Consider the following 12573-nt stretch of genomic DNA (forward strand, 5'->3'; position numbering starts at 1 on the left):
GGAGGCTGCTGCAAAAAGATATTAAGGTTTTAAAAAAATCAATTTTTGACAGTAATTTGCAAAAGCTAAGAGAAGAAGTCGAACCAATCCTGGATGTCTATGGCACATTTTGAAGTGCTTCAAAAGGCCTTTCGAATGCATCTTAGAGAGTTGGAATTGATGAAGTTTTACGGAAATGCGAGCAGTTTTAAGATTTTTTAGGTTTTTTGGACCTCAAACTTCAAAGCCCGTTTTACCCCACTTCCCTTTGTCGTAGAGGGCTCATATTTGGCATGAGTTCATCTCATGTATATACAAACAAACGCTGAAAGTTTCATCCAAATCGGAGCACCTCGATACGACCTCTAGAACAAACCGAGCAATATTTACAAATACTGCCTCTTAACTGTAAGTTTGATTTTAAAAGGATAATTTTAGTAGTTCCGATAGTTCAAATATTTCTATCAATTATTACTTTTAAATTCCTTACAAAAAAAATCCAATAAAATATCCAAGAGCTTTCAACATCTTGTAAAAATCTGAATTAACAAATTTTCTCGTATAAACACTCAGAGAGATATTTTTTTTTTTTATTCGGGAGGGTGGTCCAGCCGCACATCTTTGATGTTGAAACCTCTAAACTGGGCCCTCGTCCTGTCACGTCCGTCAGTAGTCTTGTCGTACATTACAACTTGAATCAGATCTGCCAATGAATTAGTACACTTCGACCAAATAAACACTGACGCTGTATGGACCTGACTCTAGAATAAATGCACAGTTGTGTGTTATTCATAAGTCCAAAATGTTCAATTATTCATTTAAGTCCAAATATTCATTTGCTAACTACTTTGGATTGAAAATCTAAACTTTAATCTAAAATCCTCTAAACTTAATGTTCAAAAGTAAACGTTCTTTTAACTGTTGTAGTCCTACTTCTATCAAAAAACAATAAAAATTTGTGAACTGATATACAAATAAGATAGAAATCACGATTTGAAAAAGAAATGACCATTTACGTCAAAAGATCCGTAGTTCCTCGATTCGCAACAATGGTCTATACCAGGGATGCCACATGATTTTTTAAAATGTCTGTGAAAAAGTCTGTGTATGTCTGTGTCAAATAAATCAATTTACAGTCATAGAAATCTATCAAAAATTGTGTTTTTAAGCATTTGAAGACTAACGAAATAAGTTTCGATTAATATTTTACCAAAATAACAATTCAATGAAGTTTTTAAAAAGTCTGTGTACCTCAAAAAATGTCTGACACGAGCTCAAATGTCTGTGAAACACAGACAAATCTGTGTATCTGGCATCCCTGGTCTATACAACCATAATCCGAAAACCGTTAGTTCAACAGATCAACGAATTTTGTCCGATATCATTACATTATTGATTGATCGAGACTCTATGGACAATTTGACATAAAAGAATGCCTAGTATTCTACATCAATCAAAGTTTATTGACAGCATTACTCTAACTTAACAATTGCAACTAACTTTAATTCAAATAGAATTGGAAAGGATTCAGATTTATGATTAATGCTAATGCTAAGCAACTACACAAATGTACTATCCTGAAGTCTCAACCCAAAACCCACATTGTGATAGTGAAAAAGTCACAGAAGCAGCGGTGTCTTGTGCAATTGTGATATTTTCACTATCGGAGAACTACCTAGTTCACAAAGACAGCTTATCGGTCAACGCTTAAGTCCTGGGGCTGCAGCAAAGCGAGTTCTCGTAGCATGAAGTGGTGTCCATAGTGCTTATAAAAAAGAATGTATACCCAAATTTTAACAAATGCACTAGGATCAAATCATGCCCCTTGACTTTACAAGGCCCAGGGGTATAAACACTCAGAGAGATATTATTCCTAAAAGTAAACTTGACAATTCGTGAACGTTAAAACGTTGAACAATTGAAAAAAAAAAACATAAAGATTTAGTGCCAAGTTACGGTTTATTTTAAAAATGTTTTAAAAACGTGCAAGCCACAAGCTTCAAATTCATTTTTTTAAGATGGGGATAGTTACCACTCAGTTAACAGCAATTCCTCACGAAAACAGCATGATTCGTAATTGAATTACGCAGCTTTTGGTACCCTAACATGTATAGGTCATTGCTTAAATTACAAAGTTATCGCAGTTTTAGTGAAAAAAGTCGATTTTTTCCCGTTTTCGTCATTTTTCCATTTTTGCGCGTGGCGCGTCCAAAAACTCAGTTTTTATTTTCCAAAAACCGTATCTCGGAATATTGAAAACATTACTTCACCATTTTTTAATATGTTATGTAAAATTTTCCGAGGAATCCAGTAAACATATTTTCAGACATAGGCTCTTTGGTCCCGAGACCTTCAAAAGAGCATTTTAAGTTTTCATTTGACCTTTTCAAATGTTAGGCTGGATATTTGAAACTTATAACTATTTTTCCTTAAAAGTCTATCTAATGCCCTTTCGTTTGCGCTCAAGACAGATAAAATCGGTTGAAATGGTGCGGAGTTATGATTTTTTGAAAAATGTGTTTTTGCAAAAATCGACGAAAATTGTCATTTTTCAGACCACCCTAACACGGCGTAGGTCACCTTAATGGCCAAACAAAAAAATACGGGTCTAATTATTTCGGCCAAGGAACCCCCAGAAAAATGTTGTGCCCGATCGGAGAACTTTTTTTTTCGAATCATGCTGTTTTCGTGTTTAAACTTTTTGTGTCTCAAATTGCAAATTTTTCTAAATTATTGATTAACAGTTTGCTATGCCCTGCGGTCAAATCGGCTAAGGGTACGGTTTTTTGTTAACAAAAGTTGGTAGCCTTATAGTGTTACATTAAAATGCCTTCCCTAAAATTCAGAGATATTTGATAAAATTACCATAGATATGAAACGCATGGAATTAACATGTTGGGTTATAAAATCTCATTATGAGTTTAAAAAACGTTACTTAACCCACCTTAAGGTGGTTGGTGCCTTCCTCTCATTCATGTTGTATTTTAGGTTGTGTTTACAAATTAATTTAAGAGTTTTTTTTATAATAATTGTTTTTACCAGAACAGCAATTTTCAATTCTTTTTTTACCAACTCTTAGTAAACAATGTCTTATGAGCTGTATACTGCCGTTCTACGCAAAATTGTCCCATGTCATTTTTGGTAGATTCTGACTTTTTGACATTTTTAGGTTTAGTTTGACGTTTACTATTCGAAAAACACATAAAATCTAATACTTTGTTTGGAAACTCATTGAAAACAACACCAAGTCTGTTTGTCCCATCGTTGAACTTCTACGCAAAATTGTCCCACTAAATATTTTCTTTCACGAAATTATCAGTTTTACGACGTATTGTGTCTTGTTTACCTATTGTATAGCAAGAGGATTACTAAAAAGAGTGATAAACTGCTAACTGGCATGATTAGGGTCTTATGAGGTGAATAGGGACCCACGGGACAATTATGCGTAGAAACACAAAAAACGGACGACAAATTTCAATCGCGTTTTTCTCAGTTGCACATTTTGAACATGGGACAATTATGCGTAGAACGGCAGGATATTTCAGTAAAAAGTTCGTGTAAATCTTTGTCGAGACAAAATGATGTATTCAGCAACATAATTAATAGAGACTTTTTCCAGAAGAGACGCAGACACTGCTTAAGCAATGTGGCTGCGCGACTCTCGCGCGTAAGCAAAAAGACCCGGCCTTTGAGGTTATGCAAAAATCACCTTTAATTGTAGCTACAAAAAAACTTTTTCATGACATAACTTTTAAAGTACTTCACTAAACAGAATAAAATTTAATAGGGTTTTAGGGGACCCCAAAACGAACAGAATAAGGCGGATCCGGCCAAAATCGGTTCAGCCAGTTCTAAGATAATCGTGTGGAAAAAAATCATGTCTACACACATCCCCACAGACATTTGTTCAGAATTTGATTCTGAGTCGATAGGTATACCTAGGAGGTATATCTAGGAGGTGTATTTAAGAAGTTCATTTTTCGAGTGATTTTATAGCCTTGCCTCAGTGAGGTGAGGAAGGCAAAAATCCATCATATATAGAACATCATAGAAAAGAAAATAGACAAAGCAAGATTTATAAAATAAATAAACATTTAACAAAAACAAAAACACTTAATTTAAACGCAAAGTGTTAAGGAGTCTAAGTTGATGCAGTCGAGTCTTTTTAGAGAGCGTAGCCGGAGTCGTTCAGAAAAACTGCTCACCTTTGAAGTCTCTTTATAAAAAACATTTTTTTTAATTTGTTCTGGAAAAATCACTCATGATCCAATAATTCCAGAATAATGTTTCAACAGGGCGAAAACAGGCAAGAAAAAATCAAATTATCTCAACTGTAACTTTTGTTAGTGGTTTAATTATTTTTATTTTGCGTTCTAATAAAAAAGAATATTTTTTAAGTTTTATGATGGATTTATGTCGGAAATTCAATAGTCTTTCCGGATACGTAAAAAAATAAACAAATTCTAGTAAAATTTGATAGTTTATAACACTTGCAAGCATGCTTGCATGCATTTTCTGAATAAGGTACGCAGTTTATGACATCTGGAATCAGGAAACAATCTGTTTAACTGTTTAACTTTTTTGTGCAAAATTCAGTTTCTTCCTGGTTCCCGATGCCATGAAGTTCACGTTAACGTTTTTTTTGCCTTTTTCTAAATTCAAACCTGTGTAAAGGATAATTTATTATGCCTTTCAGGATGAAAACACGTGTCAACAAGAATGATTAAATCAGTTCCCAATTAGTATATCGTTCCACCTGCACATGCCCAAAAACGTATCAAATCAATCTATGCCCCTGTAACAGGCAGCCCCGTTTATAAAATTCGATTGCATATTTTGCTCACCCACCGATAACAAAATTGAAATTACATTTTTTTTTTTTTTGCTACCCTTATCGAACCCCTAAACCCCGGTTCGACACACCCCTGAGTCGATTTCCGTCGCGCTCGTGGCAACAACTGTGACCAATATATGTAGGGTACACCAATAGCAAATACGAATCCGTTTCAGGTTAGTTTTCTGCAACGCTAAATTTGAAAACTTTCGCCCTCGCGCTTTCTGCACGTGCATCAAGCAGGAAAAAGTGAACTGGTTCAGAACGAAGTGAAGGCAAAGCTACTTACAGGTGTAACATACATCAAACAACAACATAATTAAATTTTCACAGCTCGTGACTCAACGGCGGAAAGTTGGGAAGTATTTTTTTTCCGTTTCCAACTTTACTTTATTTCGAGTGCACGCCAAACTCAAACTAGGAAAGCAGGGAAAAATCCGTGCCAGTATGGCTCTCAGAACAAGACACAACTTACTAAAGTAAGCCAACAAAAAAAAATAACGAAAAATCTTTCCCCCGCTTCTCTGTGGGGAACAAACCAGCAAACAAAACGTGCAACTTTTGCGCGGAACGAATTTAAAAGATGCACACGTGTTCTACTGTGGAAAAACTTTCTTTTTCGTTTCGGGAATTTTTGCAGCATTTTTCGCGATGTGCTTTCTGCTGTGGCTGGTTGAAATGCGAGCTCTGTGTCAGCTAGCCAGCCAGCAGTGGTCGTATTTTCGTTTGCTAACAAGTTTTTTTTTTTTCAGTTCAGACACGTCTCGCGAACTTGGAGAACTTGAAGTTGGTTGAAATGTGAAGTTGCAACCATGTTTGTATAAGGTTGCAGATCATGTTTGAATTTTTTTTCAAGAGATTCTAGAGCTTGGCACGAAAATTGTACATGCTTTTGTTACAGTATTTTAAAAAAACAATTGATACAATTTTTCAATTTTGAAAATTTTAGTGTTACATCTGGGAATGCAGACAGATATATGCCAGCAAAAAATTTCACATAAAAATTGTGTGAATATACATATTTTCATAATAAATTGAACTCTTTCGAAATAAATTTACGTAAAACTACACTACAAAATTTCCATTTATTTTTTTATTGATACTGTAACTCCTTTAAAAAAAACTTAAAAAATCATTGAGAGGACGTGCAGATGACCAATAAAGCAATTTAACCAAAAGCATTTTATTCGCAGCTGTTTGTTGGCAAATCACCATAAATCCAGTGTCACAATAGGCATCCTTGACTGATAAAAAATAATAATTTGGATTGAATATAAAGTTTACTAACTACTTAGTATAAAAGTTTATATAACTCTGGAAATTCTATATAAAACTAATCTAAAATTAATTTTGCAAACTTTTAATTTATCTAAATGTCAATATATTACCATAGAGTTGCTAACTAAACATTTTGGAGTGGATATAACAACGTTTTAGGGGTCTTTGTGTCGATAGAATTGATTATTCAATGGAATTTCGTACCAACCCGGAAAAACGTAGTCGGAAAATCTGCCGGCATCCGAACCAGTCCACGATTTACAAGTCATCCTATGTGCCATCGGAAAGAGCATAAAATTTCCGAACTTTGATACCCAAACATCTAGGATTTCTATAAATCCCACGTTGTTAAATACCTGAGCAAGAAGCAAGTTTGATCCACGAGAACAAAAATTACAGAAAGTCTTCATTTTCCATTAATTTTTTGGATTTTTTGGCAGGTTGCTCAAGCGAAACCATAACAACATTTTTAACTTAGGTATTTGAAAACGTGGGTTTTATTGAAAACCAAGATGTAAGGTTCGGATGCCGACGGATTTTCCGAATAAGTTATTCCGGGTTGTGTGTGTGTGTGTGTGTGTGTGTGTGTGTGTGTGTGTGTGTGTGTGTGTGTGTGTGTGGTCCAAACCAATACCCGCTAACCGGTAGCGAAATTATGGGAAAGTATAATTTGTATCAGACTGTGTACATGCCGAATGCTGATACAGCTTATCTCAGTCCCGGGTATTAGGTGGTGACAGCCCTCGCGCTGCTTCCAACGACCCATTTCAGAATGACAGAGCTCCTTGCGGTCCAATTCCGAGGTCGCTGGGCATTGTTCGGCCCCGCCTAAACATAGAAGCAAGCATCTGAAGGAAACTCGATCTATATTTAGACTTCCAATCCTCTCAGGCAAATCAGGGATCAGCGCGTATTTAATATGAGAAGATAACATGTTTCAACACTACGGATCAATGCTAGATTGTAAACCTTCTGATGGCCGACTGCTTAGCGTCCCAGACCACCAATCCAAAGGTGTGAGTTCGAATCCCACCTGATTTCATTTAAATTTTTATTCATATTCAAATTCCTGATTCCAAATTTCAAAGGTACCGATCAGGATTAGATCCCTAAACCTTCTGCTTGGGAGACAGAAGCCGTAACCATTAAGCCACGGAGCCGGTTCCCGAATAAGTTATTCCGGGTTGGTACGAAATTCCAACGAAAAATCAATTCTATCGATACAAAGACCCCCAAAACGGTGTTATATCCACTCCAAAATGTTTATTTAGAAACTATTTGGTAGGGGAAATATACCCTTTCTAATCAAACACCTATCTTCGTCATATGGAGAGTTTGATGCTCGATTAAAGCTCCAAAAATACTATTTAGGCTGTAAACTACCCAGCAACAGCACCGCCTCGAGTAAGCACGCACATTTATGCCACTTACTGGCCAAAAAGATCAAATTTAATGCACTTTTGATCATAATTTCTATTTTGCGAGACCATTTCTCATCATTTTGGTGGCACACACATCCACACGCAAGATCAGAGGTTGACTGCTTAACGAAAGTCACCATCAATATCTTTTCACTTGCGCTAACGATTTCAAAGCGCTTAAGATATAAAATTGCTTCCAACTACCGGCTACATGTTCTTTTGACCGTTACTTAGTCACTCACTTGAAAAATAATCCCGAAACATGTAAATAATTAGCAAGCGCCATCAAAAAAACAAACGCGCTAAGTCTTTTGACGTTTCAATTTTGACCATCCATTCTAATCGAAGGCTGAAGAAAACCGAGGAGAAGCGAAGGCAAATAAAGAACAAAGGGTGGCCACCAACACCACCAGCAGCGCTTGTGGTGTTGCCAGGAAACTTTCTCTATAGATGCTACTTTTCGTGAGTGTTCGCTTAAAATTTCATCAATTTTGGCAGCACTAAGCAGACCCAAACGAGCGTTGGAAGAAAAAAAGAACTAAGCTGAAAATACAAAAATGGGCGTGGCCCAATACACACGACTGATTAGAATGCGTTTTGAAATATGTTTTTTAAATGCTTGTAAAAGGAATAGCATAACTTTTAATAAAAGTGAAAATAAACAGAAATGTTCACCAAAAGTTGCTCTACTCGTTGTTGTACTTGGTTTAACTGAATTTCAAGGAACACTCCAGATTATCCAGCATCATTTAAACAAGACCACTTATTAGGCTTAAAATGGGTTTATTTCCCCTAATATATAAAAAATTAGATAAATTAAAAGTTTGCAAAATAAGTTTTCGATAAGTTTTTTTATACAATTTCCAGAGTTAAATAAACTTTTATACTAAGTAATTAGTAAACTTTATATTCAACCCAATTATTTGATTAATCAAGGATGCCTTTTTGGAGTTGTGACACTGGAATTATGGTGATTTGTCAACAAATAACTTTTTTGATTTTTTTTGATTTTTTATTTTTTTACCTTTTTTGATTTTTGTAATGGGTAATTCTCCGCCAACTCACACAGCAGTTGCCCCGACCTCTCTTCGATTTGCGTGAAACTTTGTCCTAAGAGGAAACTTTTGTCTCTGATCACGAATCCGAGGTCCGTTTTTTGATATCTCGTGACGGAGGGGCGTTACGACCCCTTTCATTTTTGAACATGCGAAAAAAGACATGTTTTTAAACAATTTGCAGCCTGAAAAGGTGATGAGATGAAAATTTGGTGTCAAATGGACTTTTATGTAAAACAAGCCTTACCCGACAAACTTCGTCTTGACGTATAGTTTGTTTCGTTTATTCAGCCTCCTGTGATCAAAATTAGAGTTTGCGCAAATTTTCCCATACAATCTGCAGATGCTCCGGAATCGGTCCCAGAGTGGCCAAAGTTGTCACTCTTTAGCGTAAGAACCTTCCTTGGGCTTATACGAACCCAACGCAGCAAAGAGCGCTCCGATCCGACTTTCCGTTATCAACTGATGCGCGTTCGAACAAAACCGTCGAAATTTTTTATATATATAGATTGGACGCTTAAATTGATGGCTTAGTCAAAATTCCGAAAGAAACGTATTTTTCATCGAAAAAACACAACAAAAAATTTCAAAACTCTGCCAATTTCCGTTACTCATTTGTAAATTTTTTTTGGAACATGTCATTTTTTGTAACTTTGCAGGGTTATTTTTTTAGAGTGTAGCAATGTTTTTCCAAGTTGTAGAGTAGACAATAACAAAAATTTTGATCTATAAACATAAGGGGTTTGCTTTAAAACATTACGATTTTTTTTTTAATGTGGTGATTGCGAGAATTGGCAAAACATGTTATTGTTTATATTACAACAGCGAATTCGATTTCATGAACGCTTGTTCACGGTTTTGGGAACACATTTTTCTCCGTGTAGGGATACAAAAACAATTTCATATCACATTTGAAAGGGGCGGTTCTTAAACCCGTTTAAATGGGACGAAAGGCCGTAAGAGCAATGTCATTCACTCGTACCGCCCCTTTTAAATGTTGCTCCAGATATAATATGTTCAACGATGAAATTTCTGTAAAATATCGTGGAACTTAGAAAAATAAGCCGTTGAGTGTAATTGAATCAGCCATAAAAAGAATGTCAATCTCTGGTATTTTAACTATTTTTGATCGATTTATTATGATACAAGTTTTGTTAAAAATTCAAAACAATCTGATTTTCTATTTTCTTAAGTTCGTATAGAGGATAGAGCGCATTTTCGTCCATAGAAATTCCGACTATCCAAAGAACATGTAAATCCATCAATCAAGTCCCATTTTCGTCTAAATGTCCAAATGACGTGACGTGAACTCCTTCTCCCTTCCTTGTGCCCTGTCGTGGCGACGGTAATCCACTCCGTCACAACGTGGATCCCCCTTCCCAATAAGAAAAAAAAAAGAAACGATCTCTCTCCCTCCAATCATCCCATTAACCACCCCACTAATTCCAACATGCCAAAACACATGAAACCAGAAAAAAAATCTCTGAAATACCGACTCTAGTTTTGGAGCAAACGAACGTGTATTTGTGTACCTTGTATTTTTCCTCTGATCTCCGTCTGGACGTCGTGTATCCAATCGCCTTTTCAGAACCGGCCAAACAGATTCATTCACTTGCTTCACAGCTCTAATACACCTTTCTACCAGGGGGAGAACACACACACGCACAAGCACCAGTCGTCGTAAATAACACACAAAAAACTACGATGCACTGACTGTCGAAACAACAGAACGAACGACGAAGCAGGCCGTGCGAACACACACACGCACGCACGTTCTCCTCTTCTCTTTTGTGTGTTGTGCTGCCGTAAATCTCTTTTATTATATTGTTGTGTATTCCTCTTTTTCGCTATCTTCCTTTGTTTCGTTCTTCTTGTTATTGCCTTTTGTTTTGTTTTCTTCCCGATTTATTTACTACACCTTTGATGTTAATTTCCTGGTGTGCTACCACCTTCCTTCGGTTTTCGCGATTCCCTTGCGCGAATATCGCCGCAAAGCGAAACGTCAAACACTGTGCGCCCTCGGTATGCGTGTGTCGTAGGCCTACGCTCACTCACTCTTTCTCTCGCGAGCACAAAAATACCGTAACAGTGACACCTTTCTCCGAGTCGCTGCCGTGTACGGTCGTGTTTTTATTATTGACGACAGTACGGCCACCAAACGCGCCTTACGATCAATGAAATCAAGGGGGGCAACCACCAACAATTACCCAAAGAAGGATGCACTCTCTCTTCCACTTCCAAAACAGACTCCACACACTCCCTAGGTTGACTTCTTTTCCCTCTGACGACGGGCGCCACGACGGTGTGTCGGAACGGACGGATCTTCTTCGTGTCTTGTTCTCAGAAAACCACTAATACAGCGGCCGCGGACCGTCTCTTTCTGCCACACGCGGAAATTCCTCCGAGATGGGGTCGTCGGGTGTCGCGTACACAAATCTCGTCAACTTTCGCCCTACTCGCACGCCCCTCGCGCTCTCATCTGTCACTTTCCATACAAAAAAAAAAGAAAACACACCCTCACGCAAGGGGTCTGCCACTCGCTTAGGTCAAACACCAAAACGCATTCCCATTCGAGCTCGCCGCTAACTAGATCAACCGCAAAAGGTCAAACACAAAACCCGCTAATCAATCTGGCCCCCGAACGTCTTCATCCGCCGTCCTGCTCTAGCCACCGCCGTAGAAAAAACGGGAACCCCGAAACCGCGAAGAGAACAGAACACCGCGAACGAAACGACCGTGGAGACGCGTCCACACCCGTCAGCTGTTCCGAAGTGACTGACAGTAGCGCGCTCGGCGGAGCTGGGAATCGGGCCCCGACGGTCCGTTTGCTTCATTCCATTGCATTCACGAGGGTCCGTTCCGTCCGTCCGTAAACATTAAGGGAGGCCCCGGACAAGTGTGCGTGTGCAAATACACCTGACAGTGCACGGCTGTCAAAAGGGAAGGAAAGTTTTGAGTAGGCGTGAGGTTTTCAAGCGAGAAGTACAAGAGGATGGCGCTGACATCTGGTGGGATTGGGGTGGACTAAGTTTGAAAGTCGACGCGCGCGCATTGAAGAAACGTGTTTGTGCAAGTGCAACAGCAACGACTGTTTGCAACTGTTTGCGAAAATTCAACTTAAAGACATTTATCAAATCGCTGACGTTTGAAACTGTGACTTAATTTGTTTCGGTTCAGTCCTTTCCTAGGGGCTTGACACTCTCAATGTACTAAAACCCCGATGGTTTGCCACCGATCGTTGTCAACACGACGAGCACGCACACTTTTAAACTTTTGTCATAACCAAGTGGTACTAACTGAAATGTGTCAAACCACCTGGGTTTTAGTGTAATAATTAGTAAATTCATTCCATTACAGAAACTTTAAACACTGGTTCTGAGAGTTTGTCTCTTAATCAAAGCAATGCAGGTAAATTACCGAAATCGAGTAATATTGTAAATCAAATTCAAATTATTCGCTCTACAGCATTGCCTTGACGTTCTCCATTGCGAAATTCCTACTCGAAACTAGGTGTCCGAAGGCTTGATTGTTGAGGCAATTGCAAACCTCTTTCTACACCTAAAGCTTCCTTCCACCCCGGGATTCACAAACTGACGACCTTTGGATTGTGAGTCCAACTGCTTACCAGCGACTCCACCGAGACAGGACCAAGGGAGACGACTCCTACACCTAAACTGAGCTAACGACCTAGCCTCTAGGTTAGACCGGGCCAACATTTTCTTCCCCGTCCGACGGAAGGCGTGATCAGGCAAACCTCGTCTCGAAAAATGCCACCGGGACCTTCTGGGATCGAACCCAGGCCGACTGGGTGAGATGCAACCAGGCTTACCCCTACACCACGGTCCTGGTCACCTTAAATGATTCTTGATTTTGTATTGTTTCAATCTTGGATGTCAAACACTAATGTCTATAAAACACAACTTTGATACTTATTACAGAGCGGATTCGTTGATTCGAATTTCGCTACTTAGAATGTCCGCTGATTCGAATGTTCGCAAATTCTAAC

General features: G+C 38.2%; 1 protein-coding gene across 2 annotated transcripts in view; it reads right to left on the reverse strand.

The window, feature by feature from the left end:
• LOC120418183 (furin-like protease 1) overlaps positions 1–11350 on the reverse strand; it is a 404647-nt gene extending 393297 nt beyond the window's left edge. Inside the window, exon 1 of one of the 2 annotated variants that reach the window (XM_052711106.1) lies at positions 11148–11350. The gene's annotated coding sequence lies outside the window, so the exon portion shown is untranslated. Of the gene's footprint in view, positions 1–10099 lie in introns of both variants that reach the window. The other variant, XM_039580483.2, reaches the window with a different exon arrangement.
• Positions 11351–12573: the final 1223 nt, after the last annotated feature.

Source organism: Culex pipiens, chromosome 3, assembly GCF_016801865.2.
Source record: "Culex pipiens pallens isolate TS chromosome 3, TS_CPP_V2, whole genome shotgun sequence".
Taxonomy (NCBI): domain Eukaryota; kingdom Metazoa; phylum Arthropoda; class Insecta; order Diptera; family Culicidae; genus Culex; species Culex pipiens.